We start from the raw sequence: 16,257 nt of genomic DNA, 5'->3' as shown, positions 1-16,257 counted from the left end.
AGGAGGCACAAAGCAGCTGGCCTGTTCCTTGTAATTAGTGGAAAAGTACAGATTCTCCTGTGACCTCGGTCACTCTAACATATAGATAAGAGTATTTTTATACTCCTCTCTCAGTGGAAGAAACACTGTGTGTGTCTGTGCAGTGTGTGAGAATCACTTTACCAAGATGCTTTTATTTCTAAAACCCTTGGGAAAAAAAACAAAACAAAATGCAATTTTAAAACTTATTTAACCCAAGGCAGACTTCAGGATTCTCATTCTCACAAGTTATTTTACAACTGTGTGACCTTGTAGACTGTACTGAGAATGAGGACCTTGTATGTGACATATTCAAAAGTTTCATTTTTGGTGTCGTACACACTGCTACTGATTGTAATGCCTTTGTTTGCTAATGGCAACTGGCAACAGACAATGCATATTGGTTTCAAGGCACTGTGGAACAGTGAAGGTAGTTTGCCAATGTTCTTACTGCTGTTGCAGACATTGTTTCAGTGGATTGCAAGTGACGCTTTCCAAGTACCTTTTCCTACCATTGCTGCATATTTTTTTTTTAATCCAGAAGGATGTTTCTGTACTTCCCTTCCCTGTAGATGCATGTCGATTTACATTGTGTGCTATTGCAGAGTTCTTAGTCTACTGGCTACAGATTGCTCCTTTCAGTTCTTGTGCATTTATGAATGTGTATCTACCTATATACCTACTAAACTAACGTTTATTCAGATGTGATATGCAACTGCTACAGAAGTCAGCTATTTTGCTAGTTATGGTGTTTGCCCCCAGTCAGTTGTTTTACTATCTAATAAGTACCTGATGACAAAGAAGGGGAATGTCAGAAAATAGGCAAGTTAGGCTTTATATTAGAAATGGTTTTCATGAGATTTAAGAGAACACAGTTTTGGAATAAGGATTTACATACCGCTCCCAGTGTTCTGTTGGGCTAATGTTTTGCAAGAAGCTGAGGAGTTTAACTTTCAAATGCTGTTTATGTAAATTGGCTTACCTATGAGTAATCTCCTTCAACTGTGTGTAATAAAGAAATAAATTTGCATATGTAGACGTGCATATGCATTTATAATTGTAAGTGCACAGCTGGGGATGATGCTTGTGTTTGGTGAGGGTAGAAATACACAGAAGGACACCAATGGGGAAAGAAGAACCTTTAAAGATAGTCTAGTGTTGCTCTCATTCTAAAGGTGAATGATCAACTTGCTGTTTCATTCTTGACAAATGCTTGCCTAATTTATTCTTAAACATTTCCTGTAATTATTACTACTGTTGCAAAGATTGCTACATACCCTAAGTTTTTCAGGTTGTCATTTAAGCCCTATTATTCCGTGTCCTGTGTGCAGTAGATGTACACAAAAGTTTTTCTTTATAGCTACCTTTTAGAGTTTAAACATTGTTATTTCTCTTCAGTATTGCCCTTTCCAGGTTAAGCAGCTGTTTTTCAATTTATACTTTGAAGTCCGACTTTTGTACATCATTGAGCACCTTCTTGGACTTCCTGTAGACTCTCACCAGTTATACTACACCCTTTTTGAAAAGCAGTACATCATCTGGAGGGTTCAACAGCTAATGCGTGCAAATGTAGTGCTGCAACAATAATGTTTGGATGTACTAACTCAAGTGTGGTGTGTGACGAGGAATCACTGGGCCTTTTGATTAGTGAGAAATGGTACATAAAAACTAGGTGACAGAAATAGGACCTGAAGCTGGCATACTGGTCTTCAAGCTTGCAGCGCAGCTCCGTGGGCTTTGGATGACTAAAGAAAAGCATGAGGCACAGGAGAGAACTGCTGCTGGATCTTAATGAAAGATGGTAAATCATTTGGAGAGAGGTTTTCAAAGTCAGGAATTAAAGTCAGGTGCCCAATTCCAGATTGCCTGTGAAATCACCGTGTACTTCCCTCGCTTGTCTAACTTTGTGTTGTATATTGTCTAGCAGCTTTTATTTCAAAGTTAACAAAGTTACGCTTGTGTGATAGGTGATGTAATGAACTCATAGGCAAAATCCAAGTCACAGAAAATGTCAGCGTTTGAAAGAGAGCCCTGATAAATTACTAGCACCTTATACAACTGCCACTTACCATGCCTTCCATGTTACAGCCGTCTTAATCATTGATGCTGTTTCCTCAGACTTGGAGCTGTAATACCTGATTTTTGTTTCAGGGTATATTATGAAGTTGCTGATGGTACTGCCTTAGCCCTTGGCTAAAAAGAGTAGCAAATAATTTGTGGATTATCAGTACAGCAGCAGTCAAACAGCGTTCTTTTTGAAACAATAGGGAAGAAAGCTGCACCAGTTTATCTGGGTTCCCTAATACCAAAGGTCTTTCTCACATTTATTGATCCTTTTGTATTTTCCAACTTGTTCAGGGTCAGTTGATGACTGGAGCAAACTGTCACATCTTTGAAAATTGCTTGTAACTGTGAAAAGAGGTCTGTTGACTTCCTCATGTGATAAGCAGACACTGAAGAAATTGTATGCTGCTTATCTCTAAGTCAGAGACAGGAATTAGATAGATAATGTGTTACTAGAAAATAAAATAGAACTGGGCCCCTTGAGACAGAAATGTGTTGATGAAATCATGTAGTATTATTATGAAGACATAGTGATTGTTTTCTCAGCTAACAAACAGATCCTATGCAAAAATAATGTTTGTTCCAGGTAATTCTAGTCAGGCTCCCAAGGCAATGGATCTACTTTGCAAATGAGAAAAAGTGGGCCTAAATATTGAAACATGAAGGGCTATTTTTCTTCCCCAGTTCAAAATTGGCACAGCAGAGCCTATATAGTTTTCAAATCGTTAGCAGCTCCTTCACCGACTTGTTAGCAGACAGAGCAGAATCTATACTTTCTCCTTCTGTATGGCTCTTGAAAGAAACTTGGTTGGAACTCATTTGCTTGTTGGAAAAAAAAATGGGATGTTGGATCAAGTGCAACTGTAGCAAATACTGACTTTCCTTAAACTATTTAGAGTTTTCATGTGTTGATACTCATTAGAAAAAATCAAAACTTGAAAAAATTACTATAAGGATTAAGCTATGAGATCATTTTCAGAAAAAAAAAAAATGGAACATAGTTTTACAGAAAATAATTTTCATAGCACTTTCAGGTAACATAGCTGTCTGTAAACACGATGTTTAAGGAAAAGATACTTGGTCTCTTTATGATTCTTTCTGTGGCCTTCTAAATTAAAAGTCTGACTGTGTGAACCCTGGTTATCTGTGTTACAGAAAACTGATCTGCTTTGCAAGCTGAGATTATTCTGAAACAGAGCAAAGTATGAAAGACATGGTCTTGTGGTTTGGGTTACTATCATGTAATTTACACAGACTGTATAACAGCCAAATCTTTTTGTGATTTAAAAACTTCATTTAACTGCATAAAGGATGAATGTGCCCCCTGAATAGTTTCTTGTGTTCATGCACATTGCCAGTGATTTACTACTGAGAGAAGTCCTAGCAACTGTAAACAACTAGATAATTCATCAGAACATCACACATAAATATATCTCAAATAATTTTTGTATCACAGCTAGTCTAATGCATTAACTTTTTATCTTAGGAGCTCTTCCATAATAATCTATTTCTCATTTTATGGGATAGATAATGAAAGAATTTCTTGAAATATCTAAAATAAAACATTGGATGAGAAAAGGGGAGAGACAGAATGGGTTTTGAAGTGTTGATGCAATATTACAGATTGTGTTGCAGTTCACAGAGGAGAAGACTACTTTGGTTATGATACCAAAATATTTCTCTTCCACTTCTGTAAGCTACACTAATTATTTTACAGTTAGAAGCTTAAAAAGATCTTGAGAAGTTAATTTCAACCTCTTAATAAAGGCTACATGGCTAACATATTATTCACTTTGTGTGATTTAGATTAACACATATCTTTCTCAGTGAAAACTGTTGAACTAAAAGTTTTATTTTCACATATCCTGGATATCAGAAATTATAAGACTACGTAAATTGTCAGAGGTTTGAGTTTACAAGTCTACTGAAGCTTTTAAATGCCTGATTAATGTTTAAGAGCAGAAGAAACCCTACTGAATTCAGGTGGGACCGTATTTCTGTGAAGCAGCACATCTGGTTTTAGTACCCCCCCATGCAGCTTTGTACCCTCACCTACCCTCCCCACTGTGTCTGTGTCTCCCCCATGTGCCCCCCCATCTCCTGCTCCAGTCTGCCCACCTCACCCACGCAAGTTTTTAACCCGCGCGAGTTGTTTGCCCCCGCATCCCCTGCTCTCCTATCTCCTGCCACCCCCCCCTTTCCCTCCTCCATATGCCACACCACCCCCCCCATCCATCATCCATCAGGCTCCAGACCCCTGGCATGCTGCCTGCACCCCATTCTCTGTCATTTTTTTTCTTCTTTTCCTTACAAGTTGTTGCTGCTGTTTCTTTTTAATGATTAAACTCTTTTCGTTTCCAGCCACGAGTTTTCTCACTTTCGCCCTTCCGATTGTCTCCCCGTCCCACTGGCGGCGGGGGAGCGAGTGAGCGGTCGCGTGGGGCTTCGTTGCCGGCTGGCGTTAGACCACGACACGAGGTGAGTCGCAAGCCCTGCCTGGCTAATGCTGGAGGCTCTCTGCGTTCCTCCTGCCGTCTTGACGGGCCGTCCTTGTTCTTCATTGCCGCTTTATAGCGAGCGCCTCTTGCTCCGTAAGCAGCAGTACTCGGGCCGTGCAGGTGCTGCACGTTGCAGACAGCAAAGGGCAATCGTGACGCTTGCTGGGGGGAGCGGCAAGGGGTGCGGAGCCACGCTCCTGTAGGGAGCAAAGATGGAACCTCGAGGGCTCTGCGGTCATCTGCCGAGAACATCTACTATCCCGACGCGCCGCTTTGCTTTCCCTGCTTCACGTCTAATTACTTTGCACGCCGGAGGGCGGGGCGGTAAGTAACACCGTGCAGCGTCTCTTCGATAAGAGACAAGCCCCGCACAAGAAGCCTTGCGTGCGTGCAGGATTAGGAGAGCAGAGTTGTGATAGCACAGAGGTGAGGAAAGGTGCGCCCCACCCCAACAGAGCCCCAGGATCGCCAGGGTATCGCTCGCTTGCGGGTGGGCCGCTCGCATCTGGTCCGCTGGGATGCGCCGTTTCCTGCTGAACAGAGCTGCCCCCCGGCACGAAGCAGCTTTGGGTCTCTTGTGGCCTGCCTTCAGGCTGTCACCTGAACCAGGCGTTTTTTTTTTTTTTAAATCTCTCGCCAGCATCTGTTGACTGGCTACTGTCCCTCCCACAACCCTGATGCCACGTGCAGACGGATACAGCAGTCCCTGGGGCTTGGTCCAGGGGAACCCCCCGTCCCCCCTGCCCTTTGCAGGTTCCCTGTGCTGCTTCTCCTGTCTAGATAATGGGGTGGGGGGGCAGGGACAGAAGCGACCGCCCGAATTGTCTGTTCTTTGTGCTTGACTGCTGTAGCCGCTCCGGCCCCTCGGGTGCTTTTTGGAAGGGAGGCAATGAAGGTGACTGCCCGGGCTGCGAGCGGGGAAAGGGCAGGGCAATGTAAGCCCCGTGCCCCCAGTAAGTAGTTACCGCCTGTGGCTGGTCTCTACTGGGCTGGGCTGGGCTAAGCTGTCAGTCATCCCTCGTCCAGCTGATGCTCAGAAGAGGATCGTTGCGGGGATGCGGATGCTGCTGCCCGGCGACCGAAGGTGGGAACTGCCGTTCTGGAGGCGCGCATGCGCGGTGGTGCCCCTGTAACAGCACCCATGGTCCGACGGTAACGGCAATGCGGCACCGGCGGGAGGTGCCGCCGCGCTCGTTGCTTCCTCCCGGTAAGGAAACGCCGCTGCCGTCCCACGTGCGCAGTGTCGGCGGGCGCTCGGCGCGCAAAGCGCGGAGCTGCAGCGCCGGCAACGCACAGGTGCGCAGCAGCGCCGCCGCCTCCGCTGCTGCCGCCTTGTGGCCAAAGTGCGGAACTGCAGACCGGCGTTCGCGCACCGACTCTGACCCCTCCGGCGCGCCGTCGGCGGCCGACGCATGCGCGGTCCCCGGGAGCAGCGTGGCGGCGCGCAGGGCGCGGGTCGCGGCGGCAGCGGGCGAGCGCCGGGACCGCGGGTGAGGTGAGCGATCCCCTCCGGCGGGGGCGAGGGCGGGGGCGGGGGGTGCCTCCTGCCGGCTGGCCGCCCGGGGCTGCCGGGCCGGGAAGCTGCGAAGCGGCCGCCGCGGCAGGCTCCCGGTCCGCCGGAGGCGAGCCCGGCCAGGGCAGCGCCGCGCCGGGGAGTTCCCCGAGAGCCGCCGGTAGAAGGGAAGAGGGGACGGAGGCGCGCACCCCCCAGGCGCGGCCAGCGGGCGCCTCCCCGAGTCGCCAGAGCTCCCCCGGCCCCGCTCGGCCCGTGCGGCTGCCCCCAGCTCCAGCCCCTCCCCTGAAGCCTGTGCTGTGGCCGCAGGCAGCCCCCGAGCCCTGTCGTGAGGGCAGCAAGCCGGCCCTGCGGTGTTCTCGAGTCTCCCTCAACGTGGGTGCCGCTAGCAGCGGCGCGGGGAACGAGCGGCGTCTGCGGAAGCCCCTGCGGAAGGAGGGGGCTCCGGCCAGGGTCGAGCTGCGGTCATAACGGTCACTGCTGCCTCTTTCCCTCTCCCAGAGGCCACGCTGTGGGTGCGGTTGTCCGTTCGTCCCCCGGGGATGCCGTTGAAAGCAGCAGCCTCAGGCTTGCGTGGGCTGTCTCTGCCTGGCCTCCCTCTCCTCGCGGCGCGGGAGCGCAGAGGGACAGGCGGAGCGCTTACTGGCTGTGGGCAGGAGCTGCTGAAGCTGGAGAGGCCACAGAAGGGTAAAGAAGAAGAAACGGAAGGCCGACTGGCCGGCAGCTGCCTCCCGCTGCAGGCAAGAGAGAGCCTGCCTCTCCGGGTGTGGAAGGATCCCTCCTCGTAGTCCACAGCAGGTCAGACCGCCAGGGTCCGTATGCACGACCGGCAGCGGGGTACGGCCACGTAGCGAGCGAGCGAGGCTGCGTGTCTAGGAGGCCTCATCTCGTAAGAGCCGTGAGACACTTGCGTGTTCCGTTATGTGGAGGACAGCCAAGCGACTGGAGTTACAGAAGAGGAAGGGAGGAGAGAAGGAGAAAGAAGCGTCTGAGCTGGCGAGGTCTCCTGGCAGCTCCAAGAGCGAGAGCTGTGGTGAGTCCTGGGCCCTCGGGGCCCTGTCGCTCCTCTTGTGCGTCCCGGTCCCTCCCTCCCCCTCTCCTGGCCCCCTTGCTTTCCCATGCTGCTGTGACGTTTGGGGGTTGGTTTGGTTTGGGGTTTTTTTTTTGGTTTGGTTTTTTTTTTTTTTTTTTTTTTTTTTTTTTTTTTTGCTTCCCTGTACCTCTCCTCTTCTGGCTATTCTCTTGTCCTGCTCCCTCTTCCTCTCCCCCTTTCTCTCTCTCGTTCAACTGCCCCCCTTCCTTTTTCTCTCTGCGTTCTTGTCCTGCTCCCTCTCCCTCTTCCCCCCCCCCGCCCCCCCCCCCCCCCCATCTTTGTCCTGCAGCCAGTCCCTGTTTTTTCCTTTTCGGTCTCCTTGTCCTGATCTGCATCCGCCTCTTTCCCCGCCTCCCAATTTCTCTGGCCCGTGCCCTGGTGTTCTTTTCCTCTCTGCGCCTGTACGTGCCGCTCTGTGTCCCTGCCTTCCTATCTCTCGTCTTCCTACTTTCTCTTTCTCTCTCTATCCCTTTGTCTTGCTCGCTGTTGCTGTTTATTTTTTGTCATTCTGGATCTCACTGTCCCCGGCCTCCTTCCTGTTCATCTCTTGCTCTCTCTGACCCTTTGTGCTGCTTCCTGCCCCTTTTTTATTCACCCTCCCTCTCTCTGCAGGGCTCCTGACACTTCTCTTTCTAAATTCCCCACCCCCCTGTGCTTCTCGCGGTCTCTGGCTCTCTCTCTGGGGCGCGCGCTCTCGTTGTCATTGTTCTTGTCTGTCGCTCTGTCTTGCTTCCTGTCCCGTCGTTTCTCGCTGTATCCCTTTGTCCCGCTCCCTGCTTGTATTCTATTCCTTCCTGTCCTGAGGACCGTCCCCGTTTTTTATCTGCGTCCTGCCGCTGTCCTGATTTGTCCTTCTCTGCAATGTTCCCTGTCCCTCTTTCTGTCTCTTTTCCTCTGTCCCTGCTGCTTATTTCTCCACCTCTGTCCAGACCCCTGTCCCTTCCCCCCCGTCCCGCCCTGCTGTCCCTCTGCCTTGCTTTCTTTCGCTCCCTTTTCTGTCTGTCTCTCTCTGCCCCATTCCCTCTCCCGTCCTTTCTAACTGTGTCCCCCTGTCCAGCTAGCTGTCTCTTCTTTCTTTTTTCTGTTCCTCAGTACTTTTTCTTTTCCCGTATCTCTCTCCCACTGCCCGTCGCAGTTGGTTTTTTCCCCTCCGATGCTGGCCTGCTCTTTGTCCCTTTTGTCTCTCTCTGTCCTTCCGTCGTGCTCCCTGTGTCTATTTAATCCCTTCCTCTCTGTCCTGCAGCCCGTCGCGATTTTTTTTTTTCTCTTCCGTCCCTTTGTCCTGCTCCCCGTCCTTGTCTTTCTTTCCCTTGGTTCTGCCTCCCGTCTTTTTTTCCTTTCTTTCTCCATCTCTCTGTCCTGCTCCCTATCCCTCGCGCGCGCGCTCTCTGTTTCTGCGTCCTTCTCCTTGCCTTTCCCCACGTTCTCTGTCTTGTTCCCTCTTTGGTTTTCTTGTTTTCCGGGTGGCTGGGCCCGGCTACCCGCGGGGGTGCTTCGGCTCGGGGGTTTGGGGTGGGGGGCCCGGCCGTGCCGGCGATGGCGGGGAAATAAAGCCTGAAAGGGCAATCGCGAAGCGACGCCCTGCCTGTGCTGGGGCTGCCCCGCAGAGGCGTGGGGGCCGGGCCCTCCGCAGGTCGCGGGCACTCCCCAAAACTGCGCGTGGGGCCCCGGGGGTGCGGGGCTGTGGGGTGGCCTACGCTCGGCGTCGCCCGTGGGCGCTGCAGGGTCAGAAATGTGAGAACAAGTTTTCCTGTCGCCATGCAGCCAGAGTGTGCAGTCACCCGGTAACTTGTTCTGAGCTATAGCATTTTAATCACACATACATGTAGGAATACCAAGCTGACTGCTTAGGTTTATCAGCCAAAATAGTTTACAGCAACACAATAGTTTATAGCAATTCAGGAAGCTTAACATTGAATCTAGTGGAATTTAGGTACGTGCTTATATGGTTTGATGAACAGAACTTTTATAAATGAAAAGGAAACAATAGAAGTTATTTATATGTGACTTCAGAGCATACAAAAGGTATAGTCTGCAAACCAAATATCAATTATTAGCAATATTTACCTGTTCAAAGGGCATCATGTAATGTCTCAGACTGAACACGCATAAACTGACAGACTGTTATGATTTGAAAATTTTACAAAAGTTCTAATAGTGTACCCAAAATGGAGGTGTTTCAGTGTTTGGGCTAGACTCATTGTCTCCAGTAAACACGTATCTTAATTCTAACACAGGTTAAAAACTGATTTATAAATTTCCTCTTGTAAAAATGAAACTGTTCCAATTACACTGTTCACTCGTATTTAAGATATTAAATAGTGCAAATAAGAAGTAACTTTAACCAATCCCTCCCACCCAGCTACAAACCATGACCATATACAGTCCTTGCAGACTACACAAGACCCTGTTTCATTCCAGCCATATCATTAGCATAAGCTGTGCAAACTCATTTAAATCAACAGGTTTTTCAGGCATAAAGGCAGAATCCAACAGCAGTTAAACCACTTCTTACAACTGACAATGTAATACTTCCATCACTGATGATAGCACCATAACAAAAAAGAATGGGTCTTTATTGTCTTTAATGAACTTGAGGGGCTGCAAGAAACCAGTGAAGTTACAAGCATGGATTCTGTAACATCACTATCAGCATAATTTCCAGACCAAAGATCCAGCCTCCTGTTAAGATAATCAATATAGTTTTGATTTCAGAGGACAAGTCATCACAACACTACATTAGGTAGAGTATAAAACCTTATCATCAGATTCTCAGCTAGTTTAAGTCAATGTATTCCGCTGAAGTCAATGAAACCAAACACACTACCATACGAAAAAGATCTTTCAGTGTGCCTCAGACCTGGAAAACTATCTTGAAAAATGTCCATAACTTTTAACACAAATTCTCTACATTTCCCACAATCTCTAAACATTGAGCAGTACTAAGACCCTAACATTTACTTGCAATATATTTCTTGCATAACATTAATTTTTATTTTAATTTTAAAAGGGGCAACTAATAAATAAGAATTTCGTAGCTACTCACAAAAATCAATAAGCAAATACATTTGTTCCAAGATTTAAATTACTTGTATAATTTAAAGACTATCAAAGGTCTGTAAAGTATAATAGATACATTTACTTACTAATGTAGGAAACTACAAACAAACTTCAGGAAATGACTAAAGGTGCAGAGGATAGGCTAATAGGCTAAGGTAGAAAAATAAAAAAAACCCTAGGAGTTCTACAGAAAAATGAGTGAGCAGCCCACAGCATTGGCAGACAACAGACTTTTTATCCCCACTTCCTCCACCCATTCTTCTTCTTTCTCCCCCCCGCCCCCCTTTTTTTTAAAGGAAATAATTTTTCCATTGTGAAACATTTTGTCAATGATGTAGTGGAGGACAAAAGTTTAAATGAGTTCAAGAGAGGATTAGCCGAATTCTAAGACATGTGCCAACACAACTGCTATAGAAAGGATCTGCATCATGGTGAAATGCAAACAGCTACTCTGATAACGACATATTATTATTCACTAAATTTGCCTTTTAGCCTGTTGTATAGTTACTAATGTTGAAAACAGTCACTGCTGTGCAAGAAACTAAAACTTACAGTGCTTTATGCTTTGAGAGAACTGTGGCCCATCAGCTCATGGCTGTGAAGTCTTACAACTTAACATGTTTCATTTGCACACCAAAAAGTTCTGAGGTGGACTGCTGACTGTATTTAATAGTCACTGCTGACGTAGGAGCATATGATAAACTTTACTTATTTGCCTTTAACCATTGCTCCAAATATTTTAAAGTCATCTTAAAGCAGGTTACTGGTTTGATTACCCTTCATACAAAATCCTCCTTCAAATGTATGTTTCTCTTTTCAGATTTAAAGCATGAGCAGAAATCACACCTGCATAATCACTGAAATCAGTGCCTATTTTTCGATAAACTTTAGCAGCATCAGAATTCGTCCTCAAGTATTGTTCATAAAGCAAATGCTTCATTCTTCAAAACTTTTTTTAGCAAATATTAGTAATGCTACACCATAGACTCTCACGCCCAGTCACACATGTTCTTCCTGAGACTGTTATGCAGCTTAGTATTTTAAAAATCACCATCCTAACTGTATACTTGATACTGGTTCTCCCCTTTTTAAAGTCTGATGTTAAGGAAAAGCTGCAAGTACTACAAAACCAGGCAGACTTGCCTGTTCTTGCCAAAGAGAAAAAGGTTAAGCATTATTAAAAAATAAGACTATTGCCTATCTTTAAGTATCCATAAAGCTATGAACATGAACTGTATGGTGGCTCGTTAGCATCAATATTTGAACATGGCCATGCAAAATGTCCTTCAGTTAAATTCCAAACTCTGTGAATTAATTGCTGGGCAATTCCCCAAGGATAAAACATCTATTAAAAGCCAACAGTAAGCCAGAAATCTCTTTCCACTTCATATGGTAAAAAAAAAATTACAGTGAATCCTGAAAAAAGAAATAGATATTAGACAGGGAAGGACTATATAGTTATAGGGCAAGTAATGAAACATTTACTGTTTTGATTTCTTTTTTTATTTAAGTCATCACAATAGTTAGACAAACATGGAAACATTTGCAACAGCAATACTTGGGTCACTTTAAAATCTTGGTAACACTGAAATACAGGTCAGCAAAAACTAACAATGTGGGGAGGGCACTTTAGGTCTTATTATTTTCATACACATTCACACACACGCACACACACGTATCTATATACACACACTCCACAACTCAAAGAGCTATCTTAACTATGCCTGCAAGTCAACTGAAATAGTAGGCAGAAAGGAACCATATCCATACTAAGACAGTTAGCTGTGTCATAAAACTGAAGATCACTGCAACCAGTGCCATTTTAAAGAAGAAAAAAACCAACCAAAAAACCTGAAAGGAACCATGACTGTGCATGTCATAAGCATGAAGTTATTTTAACCTGATGAATACCCTGCTCTAAACTTTAAGCATCATTAAGTTTTATGTATTTTTAAAGTCTAAGATTATTATTTTAAATGACCTACTTGTAGTGGCAGCCTAAGTAGCATTCTGGAGAACACCACAGTGTCCACAACTTCTACAGGACAGCACAGTACGATTAAGCACTACATTTCTAGGGGAGGAAAAACAAAAAACGCAACCACTCGTTTATTCAATTGAAAAGCTTATTACCTGCACTTCCAAAGCAACAGGCTACAGGAATACCGAATGCAAAGTAAACCAGACCTGTCTGGAATACTTTGACGTCTCAGCTCCAAGTTACACATCTTTCCATTCATATTTTAATGGATTAGCAGCATTTGGATGCACAGAAACTGTCTTTACAGTGATGCCTGCAGACCTCCGAGTCATAAGTTAAAATGTCTTCCTAAAATGTAATAGTCTTAGCACTTCCTCTGAAAGGAGTGAAAAATCCACAACCAGGGAAGGAGGAAGTGATGCAATACCAATTTTTTTTCCCAGAGATAACAAAATCCTGAGAGAACAAGATGTTTGTGCTATCAGAATAAAAATCCCCAAAGAAACAAAAGAGTTTACCTTTCCCTTTGAAAAGTTGCTTTTGAGTCAAGATCTGCTCTTTTTCTCTCCCAAGCATGAAACCTCTCTTCAGCTTAAGACTGTTTTCTACTGCAGTAGAAATTTAGTGCACACACTGGAACCTGTATAGAAACTTATTAAAAAAAAAACCCAATACAATAGTACTACAGTGGCTAGAAATCTTTTAAGTATTCTGATGAAAAGACTCAACTTATTTCTAGGACATAAAGCGTTTGGGGCCAAAGACAACAGATGATGTTCACGTAAGGTTAAAAAAAAAAAATTATTTTTTTTTTAATTGATGTATTGAAAAAAGCTGGAGAAGGAAGTGGGGACAGAAATGAAAAACCATTCAGGGAGTCAACGGTATAGATTGTCACCATGCAATCTAAATATTATAATTGCAGATCATATAGTCAGAACAAGTGAGTCAAAAGTAGCACACTCCCTGGGAGAGGGGAGGGAGTCTCTTTCCCCTTTAATGGGCTAAAGCAAGAAGTTCTCACTGTATTTCAAGCCACGACCCAGCTAGCAGAAGACAGCTTTTCTGTCAGACAAAGCAAGGCAAAAGGATCAAGTACAGCAACTTCCTTGCAGCCTCTTGATCCTGAGTGCCCTTCTTCAACTGTTCTTTCTTCTTCTGGTGATGGGAAGGCAAAGCATGTTCTGTTCCTGTGAGCCCATACTGCTTGTCCCTATAGTAACAGCAGGCACCTGTGATTCCTCTCCACAGACATTTACACACAGAAATCAGTTGAGTGGTATGTTATGGAAGCATAAGCTGCAGTGGACATGATTTAGAATCAGTTATTTTTTTGTCCATCATGACAAAATAAAACCAGCAATTTCTTACTTTATAGAAATTCTCCTAAAGTAGTAGTTGCCCGCAATAGCTGGGCGGAGGACAACCACAAAGCCACAGATGAAATGCAAAGAGTAAATTTATTTTCATTACCTTGCCAACCAGGGGATCCCCGAAGCAGCACCTGGGCACAGGCACATGAGCAGGGATGCAGGCACTGCTGAGCTCAGCCTGTGCCAGGGGACTGCTGACCCCGCTGTTTTCGCTGGTTTATCAGAGATTTGTGCAGGTGCAATGTACCACTGTGCTTTGATCCTTCCCACAGCAGGACAGGAATCTCAAGCGTGTTCGATAGGGCGCCTCTAAGTCTGTCACAGGCCTCTGTTACCTAAACACCGATGTTCTACTTGTCAAGCACACAAGGATAAACAGCCATTAGTATGACATATGTATACTTCTGCATGCCAGCTGCAAGTCACTTGAGCGTGTTTATAATCCTCCTTGCCAATCGTCCGTTATTATCCCACGTTCCATCCCCTCGCTCAAGGGACTGCTTCCACTGGGGCTGGCAAAGCTGGAGCTGTCCATTTGGGCTTGCAGGGTATAGGGCAGGGTAATGTAGAGGTGTGTAATGAACACATACAGAAAAAGGAATAAACCTATCCCTACAATAATGCTTTGAATCAGGTGTCCCACCCATCCTGTCAGGGAATTAAACCGCTCAGCCAGCCAGGCACCACCAGTAGATTGTTTCATTTGATGCATTAAATCCTGGAGATGTTGAATGTCATCCTCTAGGCTGGCTGATTCATCAGTTACCTTGAAGCAACATATGCCTTCAAGATTGGAGCAGCGTTTATGGTGTAGAAGGAGGAGACAGTCCGCCGCCAGTTGACTTCGTAATGTTTCTGGGCGTACACTACCTACTCAGAAAAAATAGCAATGACGAACACTAATATCAAAAGCACTTAACATAGTATAATTCTGTAATACAGCTACTGGAGTTGGCATGCCAATAAAACACGTTGTCAAAAGATCTGCAGCTGTTAATCAATACAATAGAAAAGGCAGATGAGTTAGTTACAGTAGAGGCCAACCAAATCCAAGTATTTACACATTGATCTTGTGGAAATGCATCCAGGGCATGTGATTCTACTACAAGACTACAAAGCATGATGAGCCAACCTGTGATAAGGGAGGAAAAACAGGAGTGTCGTCTCCTTACAGTAATACATAACGCCGTTGCGCCAGCTCCTTCAGCTAGTATTACTCTGGGTTTGATAACCTGATGTGGGGTAATTGCCCACACAGATTGAAGAACTATGGCTTGCGTTTTTTCAGATTGAACTTCAATTCGATGTTAGATTTGTGACACCAATAACACCGTTCCAATGCTACATATCTCCTCTAGAAAAGGCACAGGTATTCGTTGAAGATGCCTGAAATACAAGAGCTCGAGATAAACCAGACAATTGTTTCGTCCCTCCAGCTGGACACCACTGGAGCCTCTTGGACTCCCCTGGAGTGCCTCCCAGGTTATTGGGGCCTGGAGGTGGCATTTTGTCACTCTGAGGATGACAAAGCCAGTGGGGGGTGGCTGTCCTCAGCTAGCTTTCGCCTCAGCTACTGAACGGGTGGGTGAAAATGAAGCCGGACCCACCCTGGCAGTGCGCAGAGAATAGCAACAATCAAAGAAGGCAGACGCCCCATCCCTGCAAACATTCAAGATGGAGAGACAGCTCTTTGGAGAAGCAGAAGCCTTGAGTTCTGACAGGAAGAAGTTTTGACAAGATTGTGCAATAAACAATTTAAAAAACCAATTAAAACCCCAGTAAAACCCAATTAAAAACCAATAAAACCCAATCAAACCCAGTTTAAAAACCAAAAAACGCTCTCCTCTCTTATTTGGCACTTTTGAGACTGCATGCGGACTCCCGTGTCCCATTCTGGTCTCCCCAGGACAGGAAAGACACTGACAAATGCGTGCCGTGTTTTGCAGAGGGCAGTTTCCTGAGGAGAGGAAGTGGAGAGGGAGGTGCTGATCTCTTCTCGCTGGTACCCAGCGACAGGACATGTGGCAATGGCTCAAAGCTGTGTCAGGGGAGGTTCAGACTGGACTTAGGAAGCATTTCTTTACAGAAGCTGGAACAGGCTTCCTAGAGAGATGGTCGATGCCCCAAGCCTGTCAGTGTTTTAAGAGGCATTTGGACAATGCCCTTAACACCATGCTTGAACTTTTGATCAGCCCTGAATTGGTCAGGCAGTTGGACCAGATGATCGTTGTAGGTCACTTCCAACTGAAACAGTCTATCCTATTAGCAGAAGTCATCTGTGCTCTTTTCTCACCACCTTTGTCCACCATACCAAAATGCTGGTAAAAGAAGCGCACTTAAAGACGGTCTGTATGAACATACATTTACAAAGATTTGGATATCGACGTCCATACGACCTAACCCGACTCTGCAACCCTCAGGGTGCCAACATGCGCTTACATATTTATACTGTAGGACCATTCTGAAAACTCGCAGCCTGGAGGTGGATATCCCGCGGAGCCGCAGGAGACCGGCGCTTGCAGCACGCGAGGCGCGTTGCTCTCACTCCCTCCCGCACCGCCGCGCATCCCTTACCGGTGCCCGCGGCCCCCGCCGTGTGCCTCGCCGCCAAACGGCCGGCTTCCGTGCAGCCGGGCCGGCCGCCCCGCAGGCCCCGC

The 16,257-nt window shown here is 46.1% G+C and overlaps 2 long non-coding RNA genes across 9 annotated transcripts; one reads left to right on the top strand and one right to left on the bottom strand.

The window, feature by feature from the left end:
* Positions 1 to 1,681: 1,681 nt before the first annotated feature.
* Positions 1,682 to 3,864, top strand: LOC121233269. The gene is made up of 2 exons (XR_005932272.1): positions 1,682 to 1,819; positions 2,767 to 3,864. It is a non-coding gene; the product is annotated as an uncharacterized LOC121233269 (long non-coding RNA).
* Positions 3,865 to 9,259: 5,395 nt separating this feature from the next.
* On the bottom strand, positions 9,260 to 16,225 carry LOC115340341. 8 transcript variants are annotated; one of them, XR_005932275.1, is made up of 3 exons: positions 13,701 to 16,225; positions 12,746 to 13,440; positions 9,260 to 12,320 (listed from the first exon to the last, which is right to left on the bottom strand). It is a non-coding gene; the product is annotated as an uncharacterized LOC115340341 (long non-coding RNA). The 8 variants fall into 8 exon arrangements; XR_005932280.1 differs by having other exon boundaries at positions 12,746 to 14,470; positions 14,773 to 16,213; XR_005932276.1 differs by having other exon boundaries at positions 12,746 to 13,950; positions 14,367 to 16,211.
* Between the last annotated feature and the right edge of the window lie 32 nt (positions 16,226 to 16,257).

The sequence above is a fragment of the Aquila chrysaetos genome, chromosome 4, assembly GCF_900496995.4.
Source record: "Aquila chrysaetos chrysaetos chromosome 4, bAquChr1.4, whole genome shotgun sequence".
NCBI classification, from domain to species: domain Eukaryota; kingdom Metazoa; phylum Chordata; class Aves; order Accipitriformes; family Accipitridae; genus Aquila; species Aquila chrysaetos.
This window is presented reverse-complemented; position numbering and strand designations above follow the sequence as displayed.